The 19,667-nt window shown below is 42.0% G+C and overlaps 1 long non-coding RNA gene across 1 annotated transcript; it reads right to left on the bottom strand.

Moving 5' to 3' along the window:
• Nucleotides 1-1,689: 1,689 nt before the first annotated feature.
• LOC110925563 lies at nucleotides 1,690-3,668 on the bottom strand. The gene is made up of 4 exons (XR_004887135.1): nucleotides 3,412-3,668; nucleotides 2,565-3,057; nucleotides 2,039-2,199; nucleotides 1,690-1,959 (listed from the first exon to the last, which is right to left on the bottom strand). It is a non-coding gene; the product is annotated as an uncharacterized LOC110925563 (long non-coding RNA).
• Nucleotides 3,669-19,667: the final 15,999 nt, after the last annotated feature.

Raw genomic sequence — 19,667 nt, 5'->3', positions numbered from 1 at the left:
GCATTATATAATTCCATCGCTTAGGTGGTTAATTGATTAAATATGATTGGCTCATTTAAACAGTTTTGTTGCTTATAAGCCTTTGGGGGGTTTAATGACCGTTGTCCCGGATATCCTCGCCATCATTTTACGAAATGGCCACGACCATCGACATCCCGGTGTAGGCGTACACCCGGTATAAAGTGTCGACATTAAAAACTAAAAGACGTAGCCGTTGGTTTCTGTACTACGGTTTTACGCAAACGTGGTGTGTCTATAAATCTTTAACCCGGCACGACCCGGGCTACTGAACGCATAAAAGAACATGTAAAACGTTCACAAGATCATTATGAATTTTCCCAAGTTATAAAAGAGTTTGTGCCTTGTGCATTCAAATCAATTTTAAATAAACATTTTCAAATGTGTCAGTTGAATGTATTTACCAGTGTAAACTGACGTATTTTCCCCAAAAAGATTAAGTGCAGGTACCTAAACGTAATTGGCTGGTATTAGCTCCCTAGCGTCGGGATAAGTCTCGCAAACTTGATTGCAGTATCTGATGGAACAATACTTTATATTTATTTACGATCCACTGTGGATATTCAACTTCTGTAATACATTGATATTATCACCAGAGGTTGAAGTTATATATATTTATCTTTTGCTTCCGCTGTGCATTATATAATTGTGTGGTTTGACTATAATGTTGCCAACATCGTCACGGTAATCCCCCACCGGGCCCACCGGTGAGACACGTGGAAATCGGGGTGTGACACTCGCCCGTCTGTACCTGCTGGACCGGCAACGGTGTTTGGGAGCGGGTAGGGGGCACCCGCCAGCGGCGCTGGTTCCCCTTCTCCCCTTAGGGATGGTCTTAGAATTTTTGTTTTTCTTGTCTACACTTTATGTTATTTGTTTGTCATACTTAATTTTTTTCTGAAAAAGAGGGTTATTTTTTTTTGGGGCTGGGATCATGTTGGGTGTTGCATCTCGGTATCATGGTGTACATGAAAGTTTTGCCCTCATTAATTCCTTGCTATGAGTAGAATCTTACTGAGTACGTTTATTTATATTGTTTTAGACTGGGGGAAGTGGTTGGGCAGTGCCAACAGGTCGTCGAGACGGATTAGTTTCACTGGCATCTGATGCAGAAAGCATACCTGGTCCTAAAGACTCCATTGATGACCAAATCAAGAAGTTTGCTAACAAAGGTCTTAGCATTGAAGATCTTGTTACCCTTGTAGGTAAGTTAAGACTAAAAGCTAGAACAGTAGCCATAACGACAAATTAACATTGGAATGGATTTAGTTTCAAATGAACTAACTTGCATATTCTGCGGTTTAATTCAATGATTATCAGGAGGACATACGATTGGGACAGCTGGCTGTGTCACATTCAGTGACAGGCTATACAACTAAAACAATACTAATGCACCCGACCCTGCTATTGACCAAGGATTCCTTCCCCATCTTCAAACCCTATGTCCTCTTAGCGGTGATCTTACAAGGCGAGTGGCCTTGGATACAAACAGCGAAAACAATTTCGACAACTCATTCTATGAAAACATAAGGCGTGGACGAGGAGTACTTGAATCCGATTCAAAGCTGTGGAGTGACCCACGAACACAAAAGTTTGCGCAACCGTTTATTGGAGCTAGCAGATCGCATGGATCGACATTCAACAAGATGTTCGCGATAGCAATGGTGAAGATGTGCAATTATGATTTGGGACCATACCTCTTCACTCTAATAATAAAATTAAAAAAAAACTGATTTGTTTTTTAAAGTAACATATTAATAAAATACAGTTAAAATTAAATACGAAACATGTTTATTATATATACCTACGATAGTAAATAACTTGTACCTATGTAGGGGGAAGCTCATGGGGTAGTGTTAGGTCTCTGTCAATGGTCGCTTGGAGTTGCAGTATCATTTGATTAGCGATCTACTCCCTCTATAGCGACTCTAACCATTCTTCCTACGATATGCAAAACGTTAATCAAATTAATTCGTGTACTGTTGATCATGTAATAGATACATTATACAAAACTTATTACCTCCGGTTTCATCCGAGAAGCGTACAATCGCCAAATGCCGAAAGTCCCCGACTCACCGGTAATGGCATAACAAGGACATGCATCGGTACCTACGCCGAAGATGCATGTAACACCCTCGCCAGGCCTTCGGATTCAGAGTACAATTGGCAGCGGAAATAAAACTACATAATCATTAATAATAATAAAATTACATAGTCCAGTGTTTCCAAAAAAATGTGGATCTCTCCTAATCAACCAAAACAACCATCACCTTCTAAAGCCAAACACAAACAAATAAATAAAGGTTATCTCTACATTCATGCTAAACCAATAATAAAAGTCAAAATTAAAGTAGGCTTTGGCAAATTGGGTATGTTGACTTGGTCAAATTTCGACAGAAAACTGGTGCATTGACTTAGTCAAATACAATATATAGATACAAACATTAATCAAACTTAATGTTTTTGCAGACGGGTATGTTAACTTTGACAAAAATCAACATTTGGACAGAAATACAGAGCTGAATACAAGAATCATGTTATATTACCTTTCCGAAAGCACACGGATTCGACAAAACTATAACTGAGAATGCAGTATGATATCAGATTTGACCAATTTATGGGCAAATGCAGAGCTTTTTCTACACCCGAATTACTCTATTAGGGTCGGTTTCGGGTACTATTCGGTTTGGTTATCGGGTTCTAGTCGGGTCGGACCTACTTATGCTCACCCCTACCCATCTATCTCTCTCGACCCGATGTGACCCTCAAAACCCCACTACGCTCACAAACTGCAGCAACTCCCTAGACTCATTCCCATCCAAAGCCGCCTTCTTACATTCTTACTTCCAGCCACATGAGTCCCCTGCCTCTCGGCTAGTCACAGACACAATTACCATTACCACCGACATTACAATCAACAATAGCAACACCGTCACTGCATTCACACCAGAACCACACTTCTCCATAGTCTCCACCTTACAAACCACCTCACTGCAAACAATTTCAGCACCAGCCGTCATCTTGAAACGATTGCGAATCCTGTAACAGATTCAGATTCGGATTCAGTATGATCCAGATGCGAAAATTAAATTGAACAGAAACCGAACAGGAATCTACTAAATCAAATCGGTGTACGACACTATAACAAAAACTCAACGCAATCTACCATATTCTAACTACCTCATTCATATATTTGTTGATACATGACAGAATCCTCAAAAATATGATATCAGGCAAGATGTATCAATAGACCTGCTATATAGACCCCACCCCAGAAACAAATTACACAAAGGAATACAACACGAATTACTGATAGTTCTACAAAATTTAAACGAAATGACGTAAACACGAATGCCTAATTATATCTCATTAACCTATACAATAACTGTGTACCTCAAAAGAGCAGCTGGTAATGCAATGTCGTTCTCTTTATAGGATTCATCGTTGTAAGATCTACATAATCCATTGTATCCGTCTTCAGATTCTTAGTAAGTGAAATCATCCTCGGTAAACCTAGGGTTTCTAATTTCAAAATTAGGACTATTATGTATGGGATAGTTATTGGTTGCAGACGTAGGCACTGGAGCGGAGGGATGAGTAAGCTGGGTGAAAGATGGAGAGATTAGCAAGGAATTGAAATTTTTGGGTGAATTTTGCAATGAAACTATGAAAGTGTGATCAAAGAGTACTTACAGTCACGTTTATAAGCACCAAGTGTGATCATTCGTAACTTTTAGCTACGCATAAAAAGTTTACAAGTGGCTACTAAGTATTGCCCCTTGGTCACACAAATTCGTAAGTAGCGATACGTAATATCTTTTAGCCACTCTATTGTGACAGTTAGTAACATTTGGTCACACTTTTTTACTATGGCCAGTGATTGTCACTTTTTGTTTTCGAAAGTGTGACTAAAGGTCTAGAAAAGATGTGTTTTCGTCACATAAACTAAAAAAATTATACAAATACCGTGGCGTTAGGTCGCATTTGGCCACACTTTACAAGTTGTGGCTAGACTAGCTAGTAAATGTCACATTTTTTGGAAAAACGTGGCTAAAAGTTTTGACCTGCTATACGATGGTCACATTAATAATATAATGTGTGACTAAAACTGTCTTAAAATATTATAAATGACCTTTAGCCACACATTTATTCAAATGTGTGACATGCCGATTTTGGAAAAAGTGTGGCCGTAGGCCATTTTTCACGTAGTGCTTTAAATGTTGATGGGTTGAAAAATGAGCACGAAGCGTGTAAATATTGAACTGATATCCATTAATATTATGGAATTAATGGTTTGTAACAATAGATGTCATGTTGCTAATAACGGTAGCTATTTTTTTTTGAGTTAAATGCTTGGTTGGTCCCTGTGGTTTGCAAAAATTTCAAACTTGGTCCTAGTGGTTTACTAATTACACGCGTGGTCCCAAAGGTTGTAAAAAATGAACTCGGTTGGTCCCCTGACCTAACCTCTGTTAAATTTCTCAGTTAACTATATGTTAAATGACTATATTACCCCTGAAAGCCCAATCATCTTCTTCAACCTCTAACACCACTGCCTCCTCCACCTTCACAACCCACCACAACCTGCAACTACCTCCACAACCCACCGGAAAACTTATTCCCACCCAAAGAAAGAATCTGCGTTTCTGTAGAAAAAGTCACCGGAATCTCACCGGAGAATTCATTGTAAGACAAGTCAATGTAAGCAAGAAGAGGATTATCCGCAAAAACCGGGCCCGAAAGTCGGTTTCTCGACAAGTCCAAAAGCAGCAGCCGGTAAATATTGGATATTGAAACCGGAATATGCCCGGAAAAATTGTTTCCGGACAACGTAAGCATCATAATTGCTCTGGCGTTGCCTATATTCTCCGGTAACTCATCGGAAAAATTGTTTCTTGACAATGCAAGAACCGATAAACTTGAAGATTCAAACAGTTGAGGCCGGAGTTTTCCGGTGAGCTTGTTGTCGGATAGAATTATGCTTCCAACATCCATCTTTGCTAGCCAATTTGGAAATCCACCCTCAATTTGGTTATTGCTGAAATCAAGAAAATCCAAATCTTTTTGTGTTGAAATCCATTCAGGAATGTGTAAATAAGCACAGCAAGCGAACCTTTAAAGTTCAAGATGGACAGATTTCTAGTTGCAGGTTGTGGTGGTGTTAGAGGTTGAAGAAGATGATTGGGCTTTCAGGGGTAACATAGTCATTTCACATATAGTTAACTAAGAAATTTAACAGAGGTTAGGTCAGGGGACCAACCGAGTTCATTTTTGACAACCTTTGGGACCACGCGTGTAATTAGAAAACCACTAGGACCAAGTATGAAATTTTTGCAAACCACAGGGACCAACCAAGCATTTAACTCTTTTTTTTTTAAAGTAAACTTCATTAACAACCAGCCGATTCAAACCGGGCCGAAAAAAAAACACTACAAGAAAATTACATATTTACAAAGGAAGCCCACTCTTCCCAAATAATCCCTTTGTGTTTAGATCTATTTGAAAACCATAAAAATCCTAACGCCTTTATTTCATTAATAATCCTATCAATCCTAACCGGGCTATTAGAAACTACCAACTTGTTCCTCGCTCTCCATAAGCTCCAACATGTAATGATAATAATACCGTGCACCATCTCCTTCTTCATATCCGAGGCCGGGAGATCCTTATGAAAGCCGAGAAGATCCTTTATCGAAAACGCATAAATGAATGGAATCTTACACCAGGGCCGTCCCTGAGAATCCCTAAGAATTTTTAGGCCTTGTGCGAGTTGAAAATATGGGCCCCTACATATAAACTTATTTGTATAAAATTAGTAATAAGACGATAGTTGTAATAACTATAAACAAAAAAAAATGTAGCAAAATAATCTATGTTAAATAGTTAAACGAATCATTATGTTTTCCATTTGTGTTCAACTAATGAATAAGTTGCCATGGTCTAACGACAATTTGCATATCTCAAAGTCCACGATTAGCAACCAAAATTTTAATATGCGCATCATATGTTTCAATCAAAATATAGGATTCAACTATTATCTAATATATGGTATAAAGATGAGCACAATTAGCTTTAGAATGGTTTATCAGTTGTCACAATTATCCATCTTCATAGAGTAAATACACATATCAAATTAGCATCAATCAAAACAATAAATCCAAGTTTTATGTTACAAATAAGTTAATATACCTAAAATTGGTTTCAACACTCTGCAGACAAGCAAAAATTAACAAACACTTAAATATTTCCAGCAAAAAGAAGTATAACATGTATAAACATATTCAAATTAGTTTTATAACATGAACTTGTCACAAATAAAATAAATAGAGCTTATAAACTATATATTGAGTTCTACTTCGTTAGTAAATGGTTAGATGGGAAATGAACAACTAAAAAAAACTTACAATTCAAAAAACAAAACATGTAAACTCTTTTTTTATGTACATGGTTAAATGAGAAAAAAAAAACTTACACATTTAAACAAGAAAATATGTAAAATTTACTATGTAAATGGGCAAATGAGAAACTAAAGACTAAAAAAATAAGCTTCCAAACAAAACATGGAGCAAGTGAAAGTGAAAGAAAAACAAAAATGTAAACACGTTGACAGTAGGATTCGAACTCGGAACAGCCTCATACATATAAAGGTGTTGCTTCCATTCAGCCAAATGGAGAATCCGTACCCATCTATTCTACAATAGCTTTATATATAAAATAAAGAAATATCAATTTTGGGCCCCTCAATGGTTTGGGCCCTGTGCAGTGGAACCTCCTGCATAGGCCCAAAGCCGGCTCTGTCTTACACCACAAACTTACCCCGTTCCACACGATCGAAGAAACAGAACAAGCCGTGAACAAATGTTCGGCTGACTCATCTGCGGATAAACACATCGGGCAGCTCGGATCTCCTTGAAGAACATTCCTCTTCCTTAAAGCTTCCTTAGTCGGGATTTTTTTCCATTTCCGCTCTCCACATATGAATATTACATTTGTCGGGAACCCAATCACACCAATCCATTGTTTAGTATGAAGCCAACTTGACAATTTGACATTGTTGAGTGTGAAGCCAACTTGACAAGTTGATCAAGTTGAGGTCAGAGAGCAGGATAAGAGGATGATATCCACAGGGTTATCCAATCTTCCTGTGATCCATAATTCACGGATCTTGTCTTTCTCTTTTCTCTTTCATCCAATCTTATATAAGAGATTGTTTGTATCTGTAAATTCTTGTACCAAGCTTAATAACAAATACTCCTAGTTACCACAGTGGATGTAGGTCAAAATCGACCGAACCACTATAAATCTTTGTGTTTCTTTAACAGAAAAGTGTGTGTGCGTGTGAGTTCTGTGTTCGTGTGTGTACTCTGATCCTAACAACTGGTATCAGAGCTCAGGCTCTTGTTGTTAAACCAATCAGAAACGATTAGAAATCGATCTGAAGACGATTAGAAACCGAACAGATCGAACGGAAATCGATCAGATTCGAACAGAAGCGAACAGAAATGAAGGTGTAGAAGAAGGAGATACCTGAAGGTGCAGAAATCTGAACTAGGGTTCCGATTTGCATAAGTTTCTACCGGATTGCTCGTCAGCCGCTGCCGCTCTCTTCATCGCGAACCTAGGGTTTCCGATTGAAGACCAGAAACACACCAGCCGTCACCCACTCTGCTCCGCCGCTCAGCCACCGCCAGAACCGCCGCTGATGCCGCTCTTTTCACCGTCGCAAGCAGCTGCCGTCGTCGCGACTGTCCAGGGTTCCGACGAACCCGTGGCCTTCTTGTTTCTCTTAGGAGATCGAAGAGGTGGAGTAGAAGAAGAAGAAGAAGAAGAAGAAGAAGAAAAGAAAAGTTGCAGAGTTTTTTTTTCTGTGGATTTGGGGAAGAAGAAACACTTAATGTGTTTTATTTATGTTGGAAATTGAGTTTCTCAATTTTAACAGAAAGGCCCCTCAACTTTGACAAGTATCTATCACAACCTACTACTACTTATTCAGTGCCATTTAAAGCTTGAAACAGATAAGTTATTCGTTTCTGATTATTGCTTTCGCTCGTATAAATTACCACTTAGCAATACAAAACCGTTTGGTTAGTAGTAATTTGGTATTTTTTTAATGGCAGAAGATAGTAAAATCAAGATTGATAAGTTCGATGGTAGTGATTATGGATTTTGGAAAATGCAAAATGAAGATTTATTGTATCAGAAAAGTTTGCATTTGCCTATGTCGGGTGAACAACCAGATGACATGTATGATGAAGATTGGAAGTTGTTGGATAGACAAGCTTTGGGTGTGGTTAGGCTTTCTTTGGCAAAGAGTGTTGCTTACAACATTGTCAATGAAACAACCACATATGGTGTATTGAAAGCTTTGTCCAACATGTATGAAAAGCCATCCGCTTCAAACAAAGTATTCCTCATCCGACAATTGGTTAACACCAAGATGAAGGAAGGCATGTCGGTTACCGCTCACATAAATGAGGTTAACTCGATTATCTCTCGTTTAGCCTCAGTTGAAATAAATGTCACACCCCAACCGATGGCGTAATCATTCGGTCGGCTGGCATGTCCGTTTGGACAGTCCTGTTCGATCGGCCGGTAGGCTCGATCGGCTGGGCCATTCGAGTGGATTGTTTCTTCCTCTGGTGTGTTTGAGGATTTGAACTTTTGAAGTTTTCGTTGCAGCATTTGAGAACACCAAAGTGTCCTTGCCTTTCAGGTCGATCGATCAAACGACCTGTTCGATCGGCCGGCCTAACCGATCGGCTGGGAACTTTTGAAGTGGCTTCTCAACAGGATGTCGCTCGATCGAACGGGCTGTTCGATCGGCTGGCATTCCTTACTACAAACGAGTTGTAAAAACGATTAAGTGTTGAAGCATAGTATCTCATGATCCGAAGAGTAATGTTTACCAATCGAGTAGCATACTCGATCGAACATCACTTCGTCAATACCATACCTCGGGAAGTTTGAAAAGTGAGACCATGTGCTAGCCGATCGGCTGGCTCGGTCGATCGGCTGGCCTATCCGATCGGCTGGGCTGTTCGAATAGCCTAGCCGTTCCACCAGCAAGCCTGACCTGGTCGGCCTTTCGTCTAACTCTTGGCTGTTTAATTTCTTGTTGTCATGTCAAGGTAGTTTGATAATGAGTTGAACTATAATATCCTCCGTTCCTACTCGTTTCTTCGGCTCGGACAGGAATCACCCAAGTCCGGCCGGTGAACGGTTCGGAACGTCGGTTTAGAGTTTAACCCATCGTCGGTGAACCTTGTACATAGGAGCCGAATCTTGAACCTCTTAACTGTTAGAATGATTAGTTAGCCGGTTCAAGCTCCGTTTCTATCGGTTTTAAGGTTTCGGGTGTAAAAGTTTGAGGAAAGTTGGAATTCATTCCTAAAATGTTAAGAGACTTACAAATCTTAACTTGTTTATGTGGAAACCGGTCAGATCTAAGCTATTCATGGTTGAATGAGGCTAAAGTTTGGTGTTCCTCAAGAACACCATGATGACATCACCCAAGAACACTTAGATCTTGGTGATTTCACGGTTAGAAATCGAGTTTTGAAAGATAGAAAGGTGTAGAATCTTGCAATGATCAAAATCGTACAAGAATTAGAGTGAAAACTTACCGGAGTTGAGAGAAATCTGAGAAAAAGTGAAGAAGAAGGCTGGTTCGGTCAGAGCTTTCCAAAAGTGGAAATGAAGACAATGACAACCCTATTTATTGGCTTCCAAAAGAGGAAAGTGTCAGCCGATCGGCCAGGAGCTCCGATCGAATGGGTTGCTCGATCGGCTAGGAAGATGCTAGCCGATCGGCTGGCCTGTTCGATCAGGATGCCTCCTGTTCGATCCGCGACCCACTTTAAGTATTTCGCAACGATTTTCGATGTTTCGATTTCGATGGACGATGATATGAATACGATAGGGTTCCTAGTCAAATTACTTTCAGTCTTAACCACTATATCTACATACAAGCATCTATATTTCACATTTCGATGTCGGTTTCGATTGAGTCTGATTGTCTTTCGAGTTTCGATTCGATTTTCGATTGATTTGCTTGAATACCACACCAAACATATAATTAAACACGCACAAGTAACACGTAAGGCATATACATACATAATACAATACAAGGGTTCACATAATTCGAGTCTCGAGTTTGATTGATGAATCGATTAGCTTGATTATTGATTGATTAACTTTATCGCTTTGTTACTTCCTACTATTCACGGTCGTAAATCGGTCGCATTGATTAAACATTCGATCATTTCATTTAGACAACACTTACTCCACATAATACAAAATGTAAAAGAAACACTAACAGTCAAAGAAGTCAAAGTTGACTTGGACTTTGACTTTGACATTCGAAAACACGGGGTGTTACAGCCTCCCCTTGTTTAGGGAATTTCGTCCCGAAATTAGGTCGAAGGCTACACAACGCCGTGATTTACCAATTTGATGCTTCAGATGTATTTATTTAAACAACTGCGGGTACTTGGCCTTCATGTCGCTTTCGAGTTCCCAAGTGAACTCCGCGCCTCGTTTGCCTTCCCACCGGACCTTCGCGATCGGGATGCGAGAGCGCCTGAGTTGCTTGGTTTGGCGATCCATGATTTCGACAGGCTTTTCCACGAAGTGTAACGTTTTGTTGACCTGAAGATCATCGAGTGGTACAATTAGATCATGATCAGCAAGGCATTTTCGGAGGTTAGAGACGTGCAAAGTCGGGTGGACGTTGCTGAGTTCCTCCGGTAGTTCGAGTCTGTAGGCGACTTTTTCGATCCTTTCCAGAATCCTAAAAGGTCCAACATATCGAGGCGCGAGTTTCCCTTTCTTGCCGAATCGGACTACACCCTTCTAAGGTGATACCTTTAGGAGTACGTCGTAGTCACCAACTTCAAATTCAAGGGGCTTGCGTCTTTTATCGGCGTAACTTTTCTGTCTGTTCCGAGCTTTCACCAAGTTGTCTCGAATCTGGTGGATTTTGTCAGTCGTTTCTTGTAGAATCTCGGGACCGGTTAGTTGCGAGTGACCGATCTCGTGCCATACAATAGGCGATCGACATCTTCTACCATACAAAGCCTCAAAAGGTGCCATTTGAATGCTGGCATGATAGCTGTTATTGTACGAGAATTCCACCAATGGCAGGTGTTTGTTCCAACTACCACCAAAATCTATGACACACGCTCGGAGCATGTCTTCAAAAGTACGGCTCGTTCTTTCAGTCTGTCCGTCGGTTTGAGGATGGAATGCAGTACTCAGATTAAGCGACGTACCAAGGGCCGCTTGAAACGTTTCCCACAATCGCGAAGTAAACCGAGCGTCGCGATCTGAAATGATGTCACGAGGCGTACCATGATTACAAATGATCTCGTCGGTGTAGATTTGGGCTAGTCGTTCCACCTTGTAGTCTTCTCGTATTGGCAGAAAGTGGGCTGATTTTGTTAGACGATCGACTATGACCCAAATACTGTCGTGACCTGATGGCGTGGGCGGGAGTTTCGTTATGAAATCCATAGCTATACTCTCCCACTTCCATATAGGTATCGACGGTTGTTCGAGTAAGCCAGAGGGTCTTTGATGTTCAGCCTTGACTCTTGCACAAGTTAAGCAACTTCCAACGTAGAGGGCGATATCTCGTTTCATGCCCGGCCACCAGTACTTATAACGAAGGTCCTGGTACATCTTATCTGCACCGGGATGAATAGAATACCGGGATTTATGGGCTTCATTCATGATAATCTTTCGCAATTCGGTCCGCCTAGGGATCCAAATTCGGTCCAGGTAATAGAATATCCCATCGGATTTGCTTACTAACTGAGCTCCATCGTGATAGATCATCTCTTTCTTCAATGTACGCTCGTTAAAGCAAGCATGTTGAGCTTCGCGGATAAGGGTCTCGAGATTGTGCTGGGCTTGGATGTTTCGGATACTGAGCACGTAACTCTTTCTGCTGAGCGCGTCGGCAACAACATTCGCTTTGCCTGGGTGATAACGAATCTCACAGTCGTAATCGTTGAGAAGTTCTACCCATCGGCGTTCACGCATATTAAGCTCTCTCTGATTAAAGATGTGTTGTAAACTTCTGTGATCAGTGTAGATTATACACCTAGTGCCATACAGGTAGTGTCGCCAAATCTTCAATGCAAAGACAACCGCGCCTAGCTCGAGGTCATGGGTTGTATAGTTCTTCTCGTGGATCTTGAGCTGACGAGATGCGTAGGCTATAACCTTGTCTCGTTGCATGAGGACACAGCCGAGACCAAGGTTAGAAGCATCACAGTAGACAATGAAATTGTCGCTTCCGTCGGGCAGCATAAGAATCGGAGCGTTGCACAGCATATGCTTGAGGGTTTGAAAGGCAGTCTCTTGTGCGTTTCCCCACACAAAAGGCTTGTCCTTATGAGTAAGAGCGGTAAGTGGAACAGCGATCTTGGAGAATCCTTCAATGAATCGTCGATAATAGCCCGCTAGTTCGAGAAAAGAACGAACTTCTGACGGGTTCTTAGGTGTAATCCAGCTTTTGACGGCTTCAATCTTCGCGGGATCGACATGGATACCCTGACTATTCACGATGTGACCCAGAAACTGAACCTCCTCCAACCAGAATTCACACTTGGAGAATTTAGCGTAGAGTCGGTTCCCCTGGAGTAACTCGAGAACCAAACGTAGATGTTGCGCGTGTTCGGCTTTCGTTTTCGAATAAATCAAGACATTGTCGATGAACATGATGACGAAACGGTCAAGATAAGGCTTACACACGCGATTCATCAGGTCCATAAAACCACGGGTGCGTTGGTTAGACCAAAGGGCATAATAACAAATTCGTAATGGCCATAACGGGTTCGAAAAACGGTTTTAGGAATGTCTTCCTCTTGAATCCGTAGCTGATGATATCCTGAACGCAGATCGATCTTAGAGAAACATGATGCACCTTTTAGCTGATCAAACAAATCGTCGATTCGGGGCAAGGGGTATCGATTCTTGATGGTTAGCTTATTCAATTCCTGATAGTCGATGCACATCCGGAACGATCCATCCTTCTTTTTGACGAAAAGGACTGGCGCGCCCCAAGGAGAGGTGCTTGGGCGAATAAAGCCTTTTTCGAGTAATTCCTGGAGTTGGTTCGAGAGTTCCCTCATTTCGGATGGTGCGAGTCGGTAAGGGGCTTTGGCAACGGGGTTAGCTCCAGGAATGAGATCGATGCGGAAGTCGATATCACGACTTGGTGGTAGTTCGGGAAGATCGTCAGGGAACACCTGAGGAAATTCACGAACCACTGGAACGTCTTTGACTTCAACTTTCTTTTTCTTTTCCTTCTCCGCTACTACAATGTTGGCCAAGAAAGCTCGGTATTCCTTGTGGAGATACTTGTTAGCTTGGACGCATGACATGAGCTTGAGACCTTTCGACGCTGTTTCACCGTACACACACAATAGATCACCATTCGCGAGTGAGAATCGTATCATCTTTTCAAAGCACACAACTTCAGCATGGTTTTCGCGAAGAAAGTCCATGCCTATTATGATATCAAAGCTTCCGAGTTGCATTGGAATAAGGTCGATTGGAAAGATGTGATTGTTGAGTTCGAGAGTACAATCACGGAGTACTGAATTAACGGCAATAGTTCTTCCCGTAGCGACTTCGACTTCGAATGACGAGGACAGATAAGAGCGCTTACGACTAAGGAGCTTTTCGAATTCAAACGACACAAAGCAGTTATCGACTCCAGTATCAAACAAACATGATGCATAAATACCATTCACAAGGAACGTACCATTAACCACGTTGTTATCCGCCTGAGCCTGACGGGCATTGATGTTGAAGGTTCGGGCATGGGCTGCTTGCTGCTGTTGCTGAGGCTGCTGTTGTTGCTGTTGCTGTTGTTGCTGTTGAGGCTCTTGCTTAACCACCCTGTTCGGGCACCTGTTTGCAAAGTGGTTAGGGTCACCACATGAAAAGCAGACTCGAGCATTGGCTGCTGGTGCTTGAGTTGTTTGTTGGCCTTGAGGGGCAGGGAGTAGAGCTTGGTTGACAGTGGCTTGAACTGGGGCTTGACGGGGACCATAGCGACAGTTCGCAGTGAAATGACCGTAAAGGTTGCAGTGAGCGCAAAAACGACAGGCTAGACCCACTGGATGATGATACGAACACGTCAGGCAGAGTGGGTGAGGGCCTGTGTATGCACGCTTCGCTGGCGGTGCATTGATCACTGGAGCTGAGCGGTGCTGTTGATGCTGTTGAGCTGGTACAGCTTGTTGAGGAGCAGAAGTAGTTGTCACAGCACAGTTCTTGTTGTTGGAGCTGTTATTGTGCTTCTTCCTTCTTCTCGATGACTTGGAGGGTTGAGCAGATGTGTCGGCGGGTGCTGCGGTGGCTTGGTGCAGAGACTTGGTTTGCTTATCCCAAAAACCAGACTTTACTCGCTTGTCATTGATCTCAGCGGCGAGTAGGTAGGTTTCTTCGATCGTTGCTGGCTTGGCGGCGTGAACAAAGTCGGCTACACAGTCGGGCAGGGCTCGAATGTACTTCTTGATAGCTAGATCTGAGGTCTTGACTTGATCGGGACAAATGATGCTTAGCTGCTTGAAGCGAGCAGTGAGAGCAGCGTTGTCTCCGTCCTTCTGCTTGATTACCCAAAACTCGTCCTCCAGCTTTTGGCGCTCATGGGGAGGGCAGAACTCGTCGATCATAATTGCCTTCAACTCCTCCCATGTTACCTCGTAAGCTGCATCATTTCCGCCCTTGTTTCGTTCGGCCGTCCACCAGTCTAGAGCACGGGACTGGAAGACGCTTGTAACATTGAGAGTGCGGAGATTTTCGGGGCATCCGCTTTGTCGCAGGGTGACTTCGACCGAGTCGAACCAATGAAACATGGCAGTAGGGCCATCCTCACCGGTGAACTCCTTCGGTCCGCACGCTTTGAACTGCTTGAAGCTAAAAGCAGTCTTGCTGGAATCCTTAGGGGTATCAGCATGAGATCCTTCAGACGACTTGCTAGCGTTTTCATACACCTCACTCACAACTTTTGCTACGGATTTAGAGATGATAGCAGCGAGACGCCTGTCTCTCTTCTCTTCGCAGGTCAGACGTTGACGTGATCCAGACGACGACATGGTCTGCAATAGACATCGTCACAGGGCTCAACACGACGTAATCGAATCTCACCTCACACGTCTAGATTACTAAAGCTTAGGAACACATATCACATAAACACATAACCACAGTTACATGTAAGCACAGAAGCATGTAGGCACGTAAAGCATAGAGTCATATAAACACAGAAGCACATAAGCACCTAGGTATTTAATCACAGATGCAGTCAGAATATAGAAACCTATCATTCAAAGCTCGCGTGTCGTTCGTATAGAGTTATCGCGTATAGTATATCGAATAGTACCACGTAATCGTATAGCTTATTGTGTATAGTATAACGTATATCGTAGCATGGTGTCGTCTAGAATTGCAGCGACTTGTTAGCGTGTTGAGATAGATTAGCAAATGCGAGTCGTGTGTGTTGATCGAAATGGCAACAAAATCGAATAATATCCAAGAATATAAACACATAAACGGATAAAGCACACAGAAACACATAAAATCAACGAGTCATCAGAGTACACGGCTGCGGTTCTCAGAATCAAAACGCATAAAATCGAGAGGTAGATTGTCTGCGGCTACTAGACATCGACTATCCAAAGCAATCCGACTATTCACAGTGGACTTATCGTCACTTTCGACTTTAAGGGTCGTGTTTCTACCTCGATTCTTGGGCATTCAACACGCATTCCTTAGGTCATACTTGTGAGTTCAGGTCGTTGGAGTCCGTCAAATGCCTTGGTGAGATGATATAATATTCGAAACAATTTACCAAGGTTAGGGTTTTACCCCTGGCTTAGCAATTTCTTCCTTCTTCTAGTAAAAATTGAGGAGATTATTCATCAAAATATGGATTTCACTCCTGATTTGGTATAATTCTCCTCGTATGTTACTGAAAATATCAAGATAAGCATGAGCGAAAGGGATAAAATTATCATAAGTCAGTCAATTTAGTCAGGAGTTTGCGGTTTTCACACCTATTCCCGACTGAATCGCCTGACTTTAATTGAAAATTCGAGTGCAGTGATAGCGAAGATTGCAGAATAAGGCACATAAACCTGGTCTGTTGGTTCCTAACTATAGTCTAGGTCTCTAAGACAGCGACCCGGACTAGGTCGTGTCTAACCTAATTCCCTATAGTTATGGCTCTGATACCAATCTGTCACACCCCAACCGATGGCGGAATCATCGGGGCGCGGCACTGAGCGAAACAGATTGTTCAGAAGTTTCCATAACAACTATTTATATAATCCAGTTAAAGATACGTCCCATACCGTATCCCGAATAAACAAACATGTCATTACAGATAATCATCCAAACAAGAAATACTGTTCCGACAACTCAGATTCAAATATTATTACAACAATTGTTTATCTGCTTCTAGACCCCTATTCTGTTGACTTTCTGGCTGTAATGCCAGAGGACAAGATCTACAGACAACTATGCCTCAGACACTTGTTCTTGGCAGACAACTATTTGTTGGGGGCTTCTAGAAACTTATTTTAGCCTCGCTTTCCTAGCAAGTAAGTATCCTAGATACCTTTCACATACGTTAAAATAAAGTCAATACATAAAATGTAAAGGTGAGCATACAAGTTTGATAATAGCATATAGAGTTCGAATAGTTTACGCATAACCAGCACGTACACAGAGGAAAACGAAGCATGTTAATTATCGACATGGATCTATCGATACCAACGACTGCGGGTTGACCGTCCGAGACGGTTCGCAATACATGATTACCACCGTAATCCATGCAAGTAATTGTCCTTAACAACCCCCGTGTGAACGGGTGCTGAGTCCAAACTATAGTACTACGTTGCTAAGGCAGGTAGACAGCATTCCACGTGTAAACACAATCAACAAGCATTCATTAAGTCACGTAATACATGCATATTGGTTAGCGTTCAAATAGTTTGAGTAGTGTGATCGATTGCGTTTGATATACGTAACGTATGTAACACCCAAAGTGCTAAAGCAAAAAGGGATCGAGTATACTCACAGTGATTGGTTATGGATTGAAGGGAGCACTGAGAGTAGGGTTAGCCTGAATAGTTCGTTAGCACAACAATGAGTAACGCGAAGATGTAAATAAGTGTGAATGGATCGAAGAGGCTGGTCGATCGAACGGCAGGTTCGATCGAACGGGCTGTTCGGTCGGCTGGCATGTCCGTTTGGACAGTCCTGTTCGATCGGCCGGTAGGCTCGATCGGCTGGGCCATTCGAGTGGATTGTTTCTTCCTCTGGTGTGTTTGTGTTTGAGGATTTGAACTTTTGAAGTTTTCATTGCAGCATTTGAGAACACCAAAGTGTCCTTGCCTTTCAGGTCGATCAATCGAACGGCCTGTTCGATCGGCCGGCTTAACCGATCGGCTGGGAACTTTTGAAGTGGCTTCTCAACAGGATGTCGCTCGATCGAACGGGCTGTTCGATCGGCTGGCATTCCTTACTACAAACGAGTTGTAAAAACGATTAAGTGTTAAAGCATAGTATCTCATGATCCGAAGAGTAATATTTACCAATCGAGTAGCATACTCGATCGAACATCACTTCGTCAATACCATACCTCAGGAAGTTTGAAAAGTGAGACCATGTGCTAGCCGATCGGCTGGCCCGGTCGATCGGCTGGCCTATCCGATCGGCTGGGCTGTTCGAACAGCCTAGCCGTTCCGCCAGCAAGCCTGACCTGGTCGGCCTTTCGTCTAACTCTTGGCTGTTTAATTTCTTGTTGTCATGTCAAGGTAGTTTGATAATGAGTTGGACTATAATATCCTCCGTTCCTACTCGTTTCTTCGGCTCGGACATGAATCACCCAAGTCCGGTCGGTGAACGGTTCGGAACGTCGGTTTAGAGTTTAACCCATCGTCGGTGAACCTTGTACATAGGAGCCGAATCTTGAACCTCTTAACTGTTAGAATGATTAGTTAGCCGGTTCAAGCTCCGTTTCTATCGGTTTTAAGGTTTCGGGTGTAAAAGTTTGAGGAAAGTTGGAATTCATTCCTAAAATGTTAAGAGACTTACAAATCTTAACTTGTTTATGTGGAAACCGGTCAGATCTAAGCTATTCATGGTTGAATGAGGCCAAAGTTTGGTGTTCCTCAAGAACACCATGATGACATCACTCAAGAACACTTAGATCTTGGTGATTTCATGGTTAGAAATCGAGTTTTGAAAGATAGAAAGGTGTAGAATCTTGCAATGATCAAAATCGTACAAGAATTAGAGTGAAAACTTACCGGAGTTGAGAGAAATCTGAGAAAAAGTGAAGAAGAAGGCTGGTTCGGTCAGAGCTTTCCAAAAGTAGAAATGAAGACAATGACAGCCCTATTTATTGGCTTCCAAAAGAGGAAAGTGTCAGCCGATCGGCCAGGAGCTCCGATCGAATGGGCTGCTCGATCGGCTAGGAAGATGCTAGCCGATCGGCTGGCCTGTTCGATCAGGATGCCTCCTGTTCGATCCGCGACCCACTTTGAGTATTTCACGACGATTTTCGATATTTCGATTTCGATGGACGATGATATGAATACGATAGGGTTCCTAGTCAAATTACTTTCAGTCTTAACCACTATATCTACATACAAGCATCTATATTTCATGTTTCGATGTCGGTTTCGATTGAGTCTGATTGTCTTTCGAGTTTCGATTCGATTTTCGATTGATTTGCTTGAATACCACACCAAACATATAATTAAACACGCACAAGTAACACGTAAGGCACACACACACGTAATACAATACCAGGGTTCACATAATTTGAGTCTCGAGTTTGATTGATGAATCGATTAGCTTGATTATTGATTGATTAACTTTATCGCTTTGTTACTTCCTACTATTCACAGTCGTAAATCGGTCGCATTGATTAAACATTCGATCATTTCATTTAGAGAACACTTACCCCACATAATACAAAAAGTAAAAGAAACACTAACAGTCAAAGAAGTCAAAGTTGACTTGGACTTTGACTTTGACTTTGACATTCGAAAACACGGGGTGTTACAATAAAGTTTGAAGATGAAGTGCAAGCACTACTCCTTTTATCATCGTTGCCCGACAGTTGGTCAGGCACAGTCATAGCTGTTAGTAGTGCATCCGGCACTACCAAACTCACTTTCGATAGTATTCGTGACTTGATAGTAAACGAAGATATCAGACGGAGAAGCAGTGGCGAGACTTCTAATTCTAGTTCTTTATTGCATACAGAAAGTAGAGGAAGAAGAAACGAAAGAGGACATAATCGAGGCAGGTCCAAGTCCAGAAGAAGGGGACAGTCAAAGAACAGAAAAGACGTTGAATGTTGGAATTGCAAAGAAAAAGGTCACTATAGAAGCCAATGTACAAAACCAGCTTCAAAGAAAGAAGTAAACAGTGTATCCTCGGAAGAACAAGGTGATGTTCTCATCTGTTCTGTTGAAGATTCAGTTGAATCTTGGATTATGGATTCAGGTGCTTCTTTCCATGCTATCTCATGCCCAGATATGGTCAAGAATCTACAAACAGGTAACTTTGGTAAAGTTCATTTAGCAGATGATCAAATGCTTGATATCACAGGTATTGGAGAT

This window comes from Helianthus annuus, chromosome 17 (genome assembly GCF_002127325.2).
Source record: "Helianthus annuus cultivar XRQ/B chromosome 17, HanXRQr2.0-SUNRISE, whole genome shotgun sequence".
Classification (NCBI taxonomy): Eukaryota; Viridiplantae; Streptophyta; class Magnoliopsida; order Asterales; family Asteraceae; genus Helianthus; species Helianthus annuus.
Note: the sequence above shows the minus strand (reverse complement) of the source record. Positions and strands in the feature narration are given on the sequence as shown.